This window comes from Gopherus evgoodei, chromosome 6, assembly GCF_007399415.2.
Source record: "Gopherus evgoodei ecotype Sinaloan lineage chromosome 6, rGopEvg1_v1.p, whole genome shotgun sequence".
NCBI classification, from domain to species: Eukaryota; Metazoa; Chordata; order Testudines; family Testudinidae; genus Gopherus; species Gopherus evgoodei.
This window is the reverse complement of record NC_044327.1, coordinates 79,699,001-79,714,827: the sequence shown is the minus strand read 5'-3', so window position 1 is coordinate 79,714,827 and position 15,827 is coordinate 79,699,001. Positions and strand designations below refer to the sequence as shown.

At 36.7% G+C, this 15,827-nt stretch overlaps 1 protein-coding gene across 19 annotated transcripts in view; it reads right to left on the bottom strand.

Annotated features, from left to right (window-relative positions):
* The window catches only part of MEF2C (myocyte enhancer factor 2C), a 157,103-nt gene that overhangs the window by 124,696 nt on the left and 16,580 nt on the right, over window positions 1–15,827 (bottom strand). For 2 of the 19 annotated variants that reach the window (XM_030567804.1, XM_030567808.1), the window contains exon 3: window positions 13,225–13,262. The exons of 15 other annotated variants lie outside the window; for them this stretch is intronic. The gene's annotated coding sequence lies outside the window, so the exon portion shown is untranslated. Of the gene's footprint in view, window positions 1–11,634; window positions 12,274–13,224; window positions 13,263–15,827 lie in introns of those variants that run through there. 2 more of the 19 variants (XM_030567813.1, XM_030567814.1) reach the window with 1 other exon arrangement.

The window sequence follows — 15,827 nt, the reverse complement described above, 5'->3', positions numbered from 1 at the left end:
CTCCATATTTGTGAAATGGGAAGGAATTTCTCAACTATAGAAAAAAGTGAAAAAACTCACCATGGCAACACAATATTCCTACCACATAATCTGTTTCAATTTTAAACAGTTCTTTAGATAAATACTGGTTAAGAATGAGTAATCTGCACAATTTTTAACCAGATTTGTTATTCTTCTTCATTTATTCAAGCATAATAATCCATTCAGGAAGTCAGGTTTGGATTTATACCTATGTATGCACTACAGTAATGTTAACTGTCTCAAAAACTGGCTGAGGAGGCATGCTTGCAAGGCCACAAGATCTTTCCTAACGGACCACCCAGGTCTCCATTGAAGAGGATTGAAATCAGGCATGTAATGACTAGTTTTGAGTTATTTGTTCTCACATTTTGTTCATCAGGTTTATTTAACATTCTTACACGAGGAAGTTTTCTTTAAGCAATTTTTTCCTCCCCTGAAGTGGCACTTCCTGTCTCAAAGAATATATAATCTATCTATTAGTCATTTATAGCACACTCATTGTCATGGTATCTAATCACTTATGTGAATCTGTAATTCCTATACCTAGAGCTCCGAGTTCTGCTAGCTATGGCACGTGACACTTCTCAAGTCAAGAAAAAAAAAAAGAATGATACAACAGTATTTCTGCAGGGCCTAGTCCCACAAGGTGTTGGGCACCATCAACTCCCATTGACTACTGGTAAAATAAGCAGTTGCATATAGATGGGAGGGTCCATAAGTGAAGTCTGAAAAACAAAACCAAAGGCATTTTCTTTCTTGTCCATTGTACTTGACAGACAAATGAAACAAGAAACACACTTTTCAGGTAATATAAGTAGAAGGGAAATTGTGTTTGGGAAATTAAATTTGTAGGCTATGTTGAACCTAGCAGCTCAATATGTCTAATCTAGATAAGAACATATACGGCCACAATTACCATCTGAACTTCACATCATCCTTAATGGATTAGCCTCCCCACATTCCTTTTGAGATACAGAATTTTTATACCCATTTTACAGATGCGAAATTGAGGCACAGGACAGATTCGGAGAATTGGCCAAAGTCAGTCTGTATCTGAGTTGGAATTAGATGTTGGTCTTTTGACTCCTAGTCCAACATCCTCTCCACTAGACCATCCTTCTTACCTTACAGGCAGTATATCTTCTAAATAATATCTTTTATTACCTCAAAAGACATCAATTGTATATGTACTTTTTTAGGAATGATGGTTATTGAATTAATATGTAAAAGAAAGTTTAGAAGATGTCTGTATTATAAAGTAGTATTGTCCCCCAAAGTATGAAGTGTCAGAAATTCTAATTAGGGATGATAGTTTTGTTCTCAACTGCTATTGAAATAAATGAGAATGAGTTGCATGTGACTCTTGGAGACTCTCTCTTCCAGATATGGATGATTTTGCCAAATAAAAGAAATAAGAATTAAATATGCATTGTGTTTCAGAATTGAAATTAATATATGTTGTTTCACATTTTCAGTGGAAGAGCCAGATTCTAATCTGAGATATCTAGCTTGAATTGATGCATTGCTCAAAATATCTGCAACTATGGGTATATGCACAATATCAGCTACTCATTTAACTGTATCTTTTACCTAAGATTAAGGTCTGGACCTATATCTGAAAATAGAATGCCGCATTTCCTTGCTTTGTAAATGTTTCAGTAGGGAGATCTTCACAAATCTGTACTTACCTAGGAGAAGCATGGTTGAGTTCCTATTTGAAATATTTACATTTCATTTTCAAGTGATACCAATCAAATATGGAAGTGCCATTTTTTAGGATAACATTTAAATTACAGGCCAATCTTCTGATCCAGCAAAGGAAAGGCAATGATCAAAGGCCCATATGGCTTACAGTCAGCAGGAAAGGAGAAGGAAAACACGTTCTCCCCCAATGCCTACACAATTACATTTCCTCAGCAATCTGGAACGGCATTATTTCAGGTCCTATCTGTGATAGTCATAGACTTGAATGGTCTCACTATTGACCTAACCTTAGTCCTCAGTGAACAGTCTATGTTAAAAAATAAGGTAGAACAGAGTGCTAATGCTTTACAGAACAGAATACAGTGACTTGTAGCAATAGTCAGAATCATAAAGTCACCACTTGTTTCAAATACGGTGGATACGATCTGTCAAAAAGAGGCCAGAATAATGAAAAGTGCTGCTCTTCTGAAACAGACCACAGAATATTTCCTTTTTGTCACACCTAACTGCTGTATCATGTATCACTTTACATTGTTATTAAGTAATGTAGAATGATGCTAAGTGAGGAATGCACTCTGAGTGTCCAGTGAAATGATAACAGTGATGTTCTTTCCCATAGGTGCAGAAGCAGAGCATAAAATCACAGGCATTAAAAACACCATGCTAAATAATAAATTTACTTCTATCTCTCTTATCTGTCTTAGGGATTTCTATCACACCCATTCACATGGTATCCTCTCTCTAAATACATTTTTTTTTAAAAGTAAACTTCCACAAAGATATCAGTGAGTGAGCTAGAGTGGAAAATGAACCGTGCTACTGATCACCAAAGAGTGTAATATCTGAGCTCAGTGCTGAAAGAACTGTAGGAAGTAGAAAATGACATCTGTGATGGGATATCCAGTACTATATCTGGATATGCAGACAGGACAAAGCTCTCATTTTGCTGCACCAAAACCCTAGTATTCAAAAGCACAAAAATACACCACAATATTCACTAAAGATGTTATCAGAAATTAAAAAGGTTTATTCTTCTGATACTATACTACACATAATTATTGCTAAAATCAGGATAAAAAACTCAGGTCCAGATCCTCAGTCGTATTGTTACCTCAGCAGGGCTATGCAGATTTTCACCACCTGAGGATCTAGCCCTACAGTTTCAATATATATAACAGGAAGCAGCTTTGTATGAAATTAGGGAGCCAGCCAATCATACGTTCTTTTTGAAAAATCCCTGAATCCTACTTTCTAATTAATGCATTTCTTTAAAAATATAATTTGAAATTAGTACCCGTGATCCAACTGCCCCAGGCTACAGAATGTTTAAAATGTTTACTCTGAAGTAATTTAATAATATACTGGTTCATTCTATTTAGTTTGAAATGAGTCTACCACTCTGTAGTACCTCATTAACAGTAAGGGTTATATTTCTGATCTCTGGCATTTATGCATGTATATTTTGGATGAGGCTATAAATCTTGTATGCTGCAAGGATGTATTCTCCGGCCCAGTATTCCAACATATAAAATGTGTTGTATAGAGGTTTGGGTATGTGTGCAATTTAACACTTATTTCCTGTATAGTGGATGGGCAATAAACCTATTTTTTAATCAAACTCATGTGCATAATTTATATCAATTCTTCATCTGCATCTTATACCTAAGAACAAGATAAAAGAAGAAAATCAGACCACTGTCTCAGAACAGTCTGTAGGTAATGCAGGACCTCGTCAAGAACTGCTTCAAAGATCAGTTCCTCATACCTATGAAAACACTTTAAAATTATTGTGGTTAAAGATACTGTTGAAATTGTTGCCCTTCCTATTCTACATGATTATTGCCTGTTCATAGCAGGCCAAATTCTGTGGAAATGTTGTTCTGGTAAGGACTGTGGGATAAGGCTTTACATAGGACTAAAGGCTGTGACCCACTATCAGACACACCAAACCCGCAATAAATAAATTAATAAATCCAGAAATTGGGTTTGTTTTTGGCTCAGTTGACTTGTGAGTTGCTAGCTGGCTAGTGTTTGGCTTGTTGCTTCTCTTTTTTTGATAGGGTCCCGGCAAGCAGGGGCAAGGGGGGACAAGCAGGGGCAAGCACGGGCGAAGGGGGGAGAGAACCAGGACTTCACAGCAGGCCCACCACAGTCCCTGATTTCACACCAGGGGGATCTAGTCACATAGAATGTTGGGGTTTTTAGGGACTGGCTTGTTTTGGCCTTGTTCGGAATGGAATTAGCTTGATTTTTGGCTTATTGTGAAAGTCAGGGTGTTTATTTACTGTTCCACATGTTGATCCAGATCATGTCACACCCTTAAGATCTTCATGGGAATCCTCCCAACTCCATATATTTCACCCTTACTTGGATGTGACATGCAAAAGATGGGGATGGAGCTGTGGCAGGCCTGTGAAGGTGTGCACCAGACACATTGTCCCCCTCTACCCTTTCAGAATATACGCAGGCTTTATTCACTTTTTTACAGACTCCTCAGTGAAAAGTGCCCTCCTGTGGCTTTTTACGCTAGAGACAATCTGGACCAGGGGTTGGCAACCTTTCAGAAGTGGTGTGCCGAGTCGTCATTTATTCACTCTAATTTAAGGTTTCGCGTGCCAGTCATACATTTAAATGTTTTTAGAAGGTCTCTTTCTATAAGTCTATAATATATAACTGAACTATTGTTGTATGTAAAGTAAATAAGGTTTTTAAAATGTTGAAGAAGCTTAATTTAAAACTAAATTAAAATGCAACGGAGTGGTGGCCAGGACCTGGGCAGTGTGAGTGCCACTGAAAATCAGCTCGCGTGCCACCTTCGGCACCCGTGCCATAGGTTACCTACCCCTGATCTGGACCATTTTAATTTTTGTGCTGATCTTTGACATTTCTTAATGTTATTTAGGTTAGACTAATGCACTATTATTTTACATATAGACAATAGCTTATTACAAGTAACTTATTATTAAGAATAATATAATTTATTACAAATTAAAATCAATAAAGCTTCCTTAGTATTTGCATTTTTCTGTCATTATATAGTAATGTTTCCCACAGACAATACGCTGCATTAAGTTTACTCTGTAGATGTCTTTTCCACGCAATTTCACAATCCTCTGCCGTGTCCTGTATAGATTTTGCTAACTGGTATTGGTTGACTGTTTAAAAGCAAATACTGTAAATACTATGTAATGGTTCCACAAATGACATATATCCTTTCTATGTTTATGAAAATAACACAAATAGTGTTATCCCTAATTTGATTTGCCTAACTGAATATCTCTGGATCATGACATTAGAGATATATGATTAATATGTCTGTGTTCCAGAAACAGCATATATTTTAATACTCATTCCTATAGTTAACTTTGTCTTCTAAATCATACAATCAAAGAAATCAGAATCAGAAAAGATCTGTTAGGCTAGAGCTCCAGTTTCACTCAAGCAACTCAAGATGCACCAGGAAACAAGTAGCATGGGCGGGGAGGGGGGAAAAGGGGAAGGAGGACTTCATGCCACCAAGACAAGATCCCTGGGGCTGCCTCAGTGCTGCCTCGATTTGAGCCAGCAGACAGACAGTGGGTCCCAAAGAGCTGCTCCACTGGTCAGGATCTCTGAGTCTCTTCCTTCTCTAGCCCCAACGCTGGTATGCCCCCCTAGCCAACTTGCTGAGTCCTAGCACAGCTTTAATTCCCCTGTATGACATTGCAATGGCACAAAGTGCCAAGGATCTAGCCCACTGGGTCATCTAGTCTACCTCCTGCCATTACAGGACTGTTCCCTACAGCAGAGTCTCAAAAATTCTCAAGTACTTCGTCCAATCCAAATAACTCAGATGATAGGGCTTCTACCATTTTCCTGCGGATATTATTCCACAATCTAAATATGTGTCACTATAAGGAAATATTTATTGACACTCAGTTTAGCTTAATTTCAGCCTAATACTCCTAGATATTCCCTCCCCACACTTGAGCTGCCCTAAAAAATTCCTGTCCGTCCAACTCTCCTCTTCGGTCTTTCAAATTTACTTTCTCTTTTCAAGGGAAGAAGCAGTGCAACTAGTTCTTGTGGGAGACTTCCATCCCTTTTTGCAATTTGTTTTCCTGGTTGAAGGATGAACCCTCTCTCATACTTTAAAGTGTTTCCAAGATTCAAACAAGTTTGAAGATCTGGGATATTATCCGATCACAAGTGGCTTAAATAAATGGCAGACCCCAGTACTGTTGAGCCCTAGTTTAAATTATTCATAAACTTGACAGATATGTGAGTGAGGCAGAATACAACCTAAAGACCAGACGCTGCACTTGATTTAAAGCCAAACTCCAATTTATTTCAGTGAGAGCTGCATACATGGATATGTCCATAACTATTTAATATGTGAAAATATACCTTTATATGTAAATACACACCCATACATTATATATGCATTGTGAAAAAGTCATTAACTTTTATCAGGTTTTTTAACTGGGAAAGTTCAGATTTGTGAAAGTGTAAGGAGTCTCACTCTCTTTATATCTATTTGTAACTTACATGGTAAGCTAAATATTTATGAAATCCAATGTTTTTCCTCAAAGTGTTAGAGTAACACATTATATTTCTGATGTCACAGTTATACTATTCTCAGACCCTACTGAAAATCTTGTGACATTCAAATTTGCAAAACTGCTGCAAATCCTATTTTCTTCTTCCTCCTTATAAAATTGCACCTGACAGTTCAAATGGAATCCTGTAAATTATACTTCATCACAGTAGTTTTCAGAAGCCACAAAAACCCTGATGCTATACAACTTTTTCAAAAATCAGACCCCCCCCACTCCAAAAAAAATCCTCTACTGTCACATGGTATTAATCTAATAAAATTATATTTTTGTTCAAGTATTGGTGAGTTATGTTATAGCCATATCAAACTTGTGGAAATCTAATGCTGTATTTCAGTTTTCAACACTATATACTCTATTCATCTATATATAAAAGACTTGATTTTCAAAGGTGCTGGTCATCTGCAGCTTTCATTGAAGTCAGTGTGCTGTGGGTGCTCCAAACCTTTAAAAATTAGATTAATACAGTTCTCTTACTTATTCAGACATAAAATACACAGGAATAATTACAGAATGTGACAAAAGTTAACAATTATTTTATGCTGCTTTCGGGTTTGAAGTGAGATGGCATGTCTCACAACATTCCTTCTCTTTTTTAATTTTATTTGGCTATGAGGCACTCCAGGATATTTCAAACTCTTCTGCACCCATATTTTCAGGGCCTTAAAAATGGAAATGCTAAACTATCAGCATCTTTTTAAAACCCCATTTGAGCCCTATAATACTTTCAAAAATTCATATAATGTACATGTGAAGCAAAAGAGACAGAAAATGCTCTCTATCTGAGATACAAACTTTCCAAAATAGTTACTCAATGTTAAAGGGAAAACTGTAAATGTGTGCATAGTATCCACTGAGATGAAACATCTCATTTACATGAATTTCCTGTCTGATTTTAATAACACACAAAATTAAACACATAAATATTAATTTTATGTATCACATCAGATGTAGGCAATGAAAAAGTATGTATCACATCAGATGCAGGCAATGAAAAAGCAATGTTTACATTTATGGGTGACTCATTAGTGTTTTATGATGTGAAACACTAGGAGGCATCAGTTGGGTAAAAAAAGGAGTTCTGTTTCAAAAAAGGTAAAATTACCAGAACTAGTCATCTATTAAAGTTTGATACATCCAAATGTTAGTATAGCATATATGTCATAACTTTATTCCCTGCAAAAACAGCCAACACTTTATACTATATTGCCAAATTGGATTGTAGCAAAAGAAAAAAGGTCCACATTTGATTTGCTAATTAATTTGTAAAATATACTGTGATGTCTACGGATGTAACACAAAGTGCAGCTGAATATTGTATTTTAAAATATAATGGAATACTACCTGGAACTACGATAATTTACTTGATGCTTAATGCCACACTTCTGCTAAACTGTAAAATGCAGATGCTTTTTGCATATGTTCCTAGTAAGATAAGTGCTATGAATTTAGTATAGTCTCAGGCAGTTTCAAGAATGATCTAATTGCTGTTGAAGGATGTATCACCTAACCAATTTAAAAAAAAAAAGCCCCAAAACACTCTATTTCAACAAGTGTTGAATAAATGATTTTTTGAAAGACATGCAACAATGCTCCATGTGGATCATTTTTTATTACGTCATATAAAACCAATCATTTCAAAATTGAATTTTCCCTGCTTTGAATTACATTTAACAATGACTAAGCAACAGGGTTATAGTATCCTTATATAATAATCAATTGAAATTGACGTGTGCCTTGCCATGCTGCAGCAATCAGCTTTTATCTCTGTCTGATCAAAATGACACAAGAACTGCTTAATCCCTCTTTTGTAAGGCACATAAGACTTTGTTGTCATTGTTGGTTTTGTGAATCGTCTCTATAAGCTGGTCTGATTTCCTAAAGATGACAGATACCAGTGAACAGCCAAGCTCTACTCCACTGCAGTCAATGTGACTGTGAGATTAAGGTACAGTACTGAAGACACCAGCTTTTAATCACCTGTCCACATGTAACATACTGACCATCAGCTCTCAGAAGATTAGCTTAAATCCTTTCAGAGCAGCCAGGCAATTACTATGTTCATAAAATGAAAAAAGCATATTTAAAATATTTCAATTTTTCACTTACAACTTAAATAGTGCATGCTGACCGGAGTTCTTCTGTACATGTTTTAGTTTTGAAACAAGGTGCAAAGTATACTGTTAACCCTTTCATAGACTAACCTGATATCATTAATCTTAGTGCTAAAGTTTTCTACCTCTTGAGTTACAAATACATCTGTTTTTAATTTTAGAGGTTTGTCTCTAAATCACCAAACAGACTAATATGTAGATGTAGAAAAAAGTCTGTTTATATTATACTGAGATTTAAGATGCCTGAAGTGCATTACACAAACAGATACACAAATTATACTGCAAAATATTGCATCAATTAATACAATAAAACTTTTATTTTATTATAGAGTATCTTATTTATGTTATTTCCACAATCAGTGTACTTAAATCAACACCAAACCATCTTTTCTGAATTTCTGGTAAATTAATGTGTAATTTAGAAGTTTGGTCCAACAGGTGAAAACATAGTTGAGAATCATAAAACATTCTTTTATGCATTCCATATCAGGGCATGACTTTTTGCTCAAAAAGATACAGAAATACTCTTATGGATGCACTGTACTACTTTACTGATTAGCTGAAAAATTAACCTGTTACAAAAAGAGTAAAAGAGAGAAACACTTAAAATGGCAAAAAAAAAAAAATTAATTTGAAACTTCTACGCAACTGTTAAGTTTCTACGTAGTTATTTAATTATTCCTTCCTATTACATAGGTATATAAAGAAGTTAAAAACATTTTCAATCAAAAACTTTTAAAGATGAACTTCTGAAAAAAGTCTGGAAAGTTTAATTTCTGTTTGTTCACAAGGCACTAAATGTTTTAAACTCACAAGATAAAACTGTTTACATGATCATCTCTCTCTCTCTCTCTCCCTCTCTCTTTTCTGTGGGCAATTTACACATACACAAATAAAAGGACTTTATCGAGCAAAGTTATATATGTACTAAAAAAAAAGCTTTAAGAAGAATCTTCAGACTACCATGAAATTGGAAGAAGCTTAAAAAGTAAAAAGCGCTTGTCTGATCACTAAAGTACTCCTAAATTGGCAAACTAGACACATCATTTTGAAAGATTTTAATCTCACATATTGTTCATCATTTATTGTTGCATCAACACTTAACGGCATGTTTAAACTTAAATTGGCTTTTTCTTGGTCAAACAGGCATAAGAGAAAAACTCCGAGAACATGGGACAGTATGTTACAACTGTATTCTTTTATAAGGAAATTTAATGTGGTACTCTACTCTTTCACATCTTACGCCAACTGCTTGACAGACATCTGATTTAGGTTCTTCTGTCTGTGGGCCTGTTCCTGAAAATTATTACTCACATGAGTTGTCTAGCCTCATACAGGCAGTCCTACCATCATCAGTGGGACTTATTTAAGGACTACTTGAATGAATGAAGGTTTGCATGATCAGGCCCTAAATTTGTCCTTCAGATACTGTCCATAAGATAAACAGTTAAAAATGTATGTCAGATTTTTAAAACCAAAGGACATGTATTATAGGAGTACAGACACTCTGGATTTAGGGCCCAAACCTGAAGTTCTGACTCAGTCAAGTCTTTCAGTGTCTTCAACAAGAGTTAGTATTTGCCCCAATATGAATTATGGATTTCATCAAAGTACAGAGAAAATACATATATGATGTCATAGTTCTATATTTATTTAAATAAAATGACTAAAATAAGGAACACTGTGGGATTTCTGGTTGGTTTTTGTCTCAGAACAATGTTCTAAGCATCTTCTAACAATAATAATTTAGAAAATGACAAATTTCCAAAGTGGCCAACTGCATGAGTGTTTGAAACTGAAATCAGCTGGTACTACAGAGGTTCAAACTGGTTCACAGGTGGTTATATTTCCATGTCCTGCCAAGCCTCTAGGGATTAGAATTATTATACTCCATATAAACATCTTTCCTCTGCGACCACAATACCCTGCAAAGTGCCAGTAAAAAAAAAGCTAGTCACATTTTTTTTGTCTAACATAATTAGTCTGCTGGCCACCTTTACATTCCTTTTAAAATAAATCTATGAAATTAGAATATAATTTAAGGCAACTGCCATTAAACTTATCATCAGATATGTGGTAGGAAAGTGCATTTTTTGTCTAGGCAATTCTCCATAGACCTCCAGTAAAATATTGGCAAAGTGCCTTTCTCTGCTTAATTCTTACATCCTAATATTAAGGTATATATTAAGATGTTTTATTTTAAAAGACAGGTATCTGCTAATCATAACCATCACATACAACCAATGAGAATAAAAACTTTCTTTAAAAACATATAATCACAGGGCCCTGAAGTGACAGAAATTATTCAGATATAAAGTTTTGCGCCCTGCTATTTACCCTTTTCATGTACTTTTGGAGTAAAAGAATAAGTAATACAGTTTTATTCTTGTTCGGTTTTCAAGATGACAGAACACCATACTAAATTATCTAGAAAATATAAGTATTCCAGTTCCATAATCCACTAACAGTTTCTCTAAATTCCCCCTTTACACCAAACTTCATCTTAGACCTTAAGTAACTTTAATCAAAAGTAAAAAATAGCCAGTTTTGTGAAGGAGATCTAACCTTACTCACTCTTAATACAAAGATTAGTTCAAGTATTATGCGAATACCAGAACTTTCATTCTAACAGAAGAATATACCATATGCCATAATGCAAGCTGCCTCTGCATTTCTAACTTAAGTGTGAAAAAAGGAGATGCAAAAAGGTATCCACTTACAGGCATGCTTTAACTAAAACTAAATGCAAGAACTGAAAAGAGCAGTGGCGTATGACGTTTAAGAGTGTTTTGCTCCCATGCCAGACTGTTTCTTCAGTGAACTGTTTGATAAATCAGGGGGCAAGTACTACAAGGTCATAGCATTTAGTGAAATATTAAAACCAAACGAACTACACACACTTTACGATATCAAGCATACTAATGACGTGAACTAACTTCATGAAACTTTAAACACTCAAGAGATTGATGGGGAGGAGTAATTTGAATGGCTGGTGATTTAACTAAGTTGCTTGACTAAAAAGTTACTTTAAGGCAATTGCTAGTGGATTCAAACATTTAAAAAGTATACAACTAACCTCAATCCCAGAACACATTCATAGACAGATAACATTCTTAAAAAATGCAATAGGACGTGTATATGGGGTTCATATACAATCCCCACTGTATTTTATTTCCATTCTGAATTTCATATGTACTTACATTACAAACATTTAGATGAGCAGACTAGTCCTTGAGATATTTTCCTTTCTTAGGAAAAAAAAAATAAAAAAAACAAAAAACCCTTTACTTCTTCCAGGCTTTTAAGTGTTCACCACCTGGTTCAACGTGCAGCCTCCTTGAACCACACACAAGCCTCAAAGTCAATCCAATAGCAGCCAGAAGATGTCTGATGTGTGTGTGTGGGTGTGTGTGTGTATCTGTGTGTGTGTGTGTGTGTGTGAGTGCACAGCGTGGAGGAGGAGAAAGTGGCTGTGCTGCTGGCTGGATTAAAAGTAACCGGACTCGTCCTGAAAGCGTCCAGGAAGGAAGTGACAGAAGGCGAATGGGAAAAAGAGAGCAGCTCACAGCCTTTGTAACGTCGCGGAGGGGGGAAGGTAGAGGCAAGGAAGGGATTCAAACTACACGCTTGATGAGGTGTCCTTTTCTGCTTCTCTCCTTCCTCCCTTCTCTCTGTCTCTCTCTACTTCTCTCTCTCTCTCCCACAATCCCAAACGAATGACTCTCTCCTCCCGAGCTGGAGAAATAATCAGTTTCACTCTTGCAAAAAGGGGGCGGGATCAGATCCCGAAAGCGTTTTAATAAAACAAACATAGAGCAGCAGCAGCGGCAGCAGCTCCTTTCCTTGCCCCTCTAGTCTAAACTAGATTGATAAATTACTCCACTACCCTACTTTAATTATGTATACGGTATGCAGAATAAATCACCGAACAGCAGCACCTCAATCAAGCACTTTTTAAATGATAATTGCATCTTGGGTAAATCAATCTCTCCATTCCTGATATTTTGCTAATTTTAGTTTGGCGGTGGGGGTAATGGCATATGCCACACGCAAACATAATGACAATCCTTTATTACACAACATTAAGGAAATACGGCGAGCTGGTGCATCTTTCCCCCCTTCTGGTGAGGTTCAGCAGCAATAGGACACAAGACCACTGCAGACTCTGGGAGAGAGACACTCTGGGCCAGCTCAGAAACAGCCACGGCAAATGCTGCGCACGCTGGAATTGCTGCTAATAAAGGGCGCCCAATGTCCTGCATTGGCAACACTTACACAAAACAATCGCGGCTTGAATGCGAGGAGTTACAGGGGAAAGGGGTTTAAAAATATTTTAAATGCTGCTATCCTGATATGCCTGTGATCATTCCCATATGTGTTCAAGGGGAAAATATCTGGGCATCAATACATTCCAATGTCTATGTACAAGACAGCGGGGATAGGTACCCAACTGAAATAGACAATGCCTGTCGTTACACCGGCAATTATTAAAGGAGAATAAGCTGAAAGGCGTGCTGAAATGCAAAGTCTGTGCAAGCGGTAGAGAAGATCCGTATCATCATCATCCCAGCAACTGGAGTCTGTCAGGCCGGCAACTTTTTAATCAGTTTCGAAACAGATCCAAACATATCTGTGCAGCAGGCGTGTGTATTTTTAGCCCGCATGGCATTTCCTACCCCGTCTCCTTGCACCTCTACTGGCCTCTTTCTTCGGAGCCTTCAGTCTGTAAACCAACCCAACTTCCCAAACGCATTAGACTTCCGTATCCAATTGCTGGTGAGTTCACTTACCCTGGGCTGCTTCAGCTGCACAGGAAGTAGGCACGGGGCTAGGAGAGAAACAATCGTGATGCTAACGTTTGAGGGAATGCAAATAAACAGACTCCCTCAGAAAACAGGGTTGCTGGTTAGATAAAGTACTGTTTGCCTCATTGCACAAGTCCAGATCAGACCCTACCGCATGAGATGGTCTTTCTGCAGACTTTTCCACAGAAATGTAGTATTTCCAACACACTATATAATAGGACAGAACCTTCCTCACATGATCATTTACCTTTACAACCAGTACTGAAAGGACTCTTCTGTACACAAATAAAAGTAAAAAATAAGCATATGTAAAACTTGGGGAGTAAAACTACTTTGCAGATTCTTGTTTTAACTTTTATGTAGATAGCCAACTTCTATAATGCTTTGAGAGCAACAGGATACTTTATAAAGGTATAAGCCATAACAGACAGGAGTAAAGGATACCTGAAGATTATATATAATAACATCAAAGCAGTGAATAAAACAACAGTGAGACTTATTTTGGTTTACTTTATTTTATTTCAAGGGCCTAACCCTATAATTTTTTTTGCATGTAAATATCCCATTGGGCCATTGACTGACTTCTAGAATTTCAGTTTAGGTAATTAATAAATGTCTATTTATTTTGCTGTATATTCTAAAGCAGGAATGCTCAAAGCATGGCCAGATCTGAACGAAACTGATGGAGTTATAAAATATTGCCCAAGACTGTTCTCTGTTTTGATACTTAGGTGGTGCCTTAAATGACTACAAGTCCCATAGCCCTCTACTCCATCATGATCAGATTTGATAATAGTAGGGGGACAATTCTTACTGGACAGATATCCAGAACCACATCCCGTAAAACACAACAACAACAATAATAATAATTAATAATAAATAAACATAAACATTTATATCGCAGTAGCCTCTAGAGGCCTCAGCCAGGTAGACACTGTACAGACATATAATAAATGACAGTAGTTGGCACCCACGTTAGTAGTATCAGCAGAGGGACCAAAACCTGGGAGAACATGAAGTCTGAACTACCCTTTCAGCCCTAGTGGTCTCACCAGGTTTGGAGTGAGGTACACTGGTAAAGAAATATGGGGAAGTTTGCACTGATCCTATCGTTGCGGTGCCTGTTCTGTAGCTAGAGTTTCATTTTCCCAGCTATCAATATGGCACCAGTCTTACCAACAGCAATAACTAATATTTTCTTATTTTTTTTTAAAAATGGAGCATTATGCGTTGGGACATCTAGTTTCTAGGCTCACACCTTTGTGCTGTAGATGAAAATGGCTGTAATCTGTTGCATTCTGTGCAAGCTAAATGCATCTTTCAGGCTTTTGTCTAGTTGCTCGAGCAGACCCTTTAGCTGGCAGGATAAAGCTTGGATGGTACTTCAATTCAACATCAAGAAATCAGATAGCAATTACCACAACAAAGTAATATGTACAGCTGCTTAATATGTCTACTATGCCTTCCACATTTTTAGGCTCTGAGGGCCTAATCTTTAAATAGTTGTGACCTTCATATATTAGAGTATCTGTAAACTGTGCCAGGTTTTTGTCAGAGCACAATTCATCAAAGCAATGTAGAGGACACCTCCATCTTAAAACAGAGTTCAAATATTAAGTGGAAAAACAGACAGATGGACAGATCTACAGTAGAGGGCATGCTTCCTCATCAACTCCAGGATTCAATAAAGCATGTATTAGTGCACAAATATGCAGTATCTTTTGAAATATGTGTAGAATCTTTCTACCTGTTAGGGTTAATTTTAGAATCTGGAATAATTTTAAACAACGAAAAATCTTTGCTTTGTTATCTGTACCAAGTTTTAAAAACATGCTTCATAAATATTTTGGGGCAGAATCCCATTTGGATTTCTTCCAAAATGGTCTAATCTAAGCTATGGTTCCTGTTGTAAACTGGTCATTCATAGGCCTTTTGGCAACCTGTACTATGAACAATGTTGCACCTTTTTCCAGTGCATCACCTGACATATCTGAATTAAACAATAAAGCATAACATGAGTGGGATGATTAGAAACTCAGATCCCCAAAGCCTTATCAGAATGAGATATAGCCAAGTGTCTCTTTTTCTTAGAGTGTGATTATCTCATGGTTAGCAAGCATCCCCCATAAAGGGTCTTAGTACAGTCCATTTTTAATTTTCTGTACCTGGTGACAAAAAAATTCTGAAAAGAAATGAGGCTACCAATTTATATCATTAAGTGACATTTCAACAGAAGATGACTGAGATTAGGACAAAATGATCCACTTACTTTGCACTCTAACCCTAGGGTGGTATAGTTTATTTTCTGTGCAGAATTCTGCCCTACCACACTCCACCCCTTGCTCTTAAAACCACCTCTCTATCTTATAACAGCAGTGTACTAAAGCACTTCTTCCTATGTCTGTCTGCTTTTTAACTTGGCCCATGCTGGGTGTAGCTCTTGAAGTGAGCTTTAAAAAATTATTTTAAAGTGAGCTGGGGTGGTTGCCACAGCAACCCACCCTGAGAGGAATCAAGGCTATAGATTAATCTACCCCACAAGATTATTCAACAGTACTGTATTTGTTCTACAGTCATTCAGAATATTC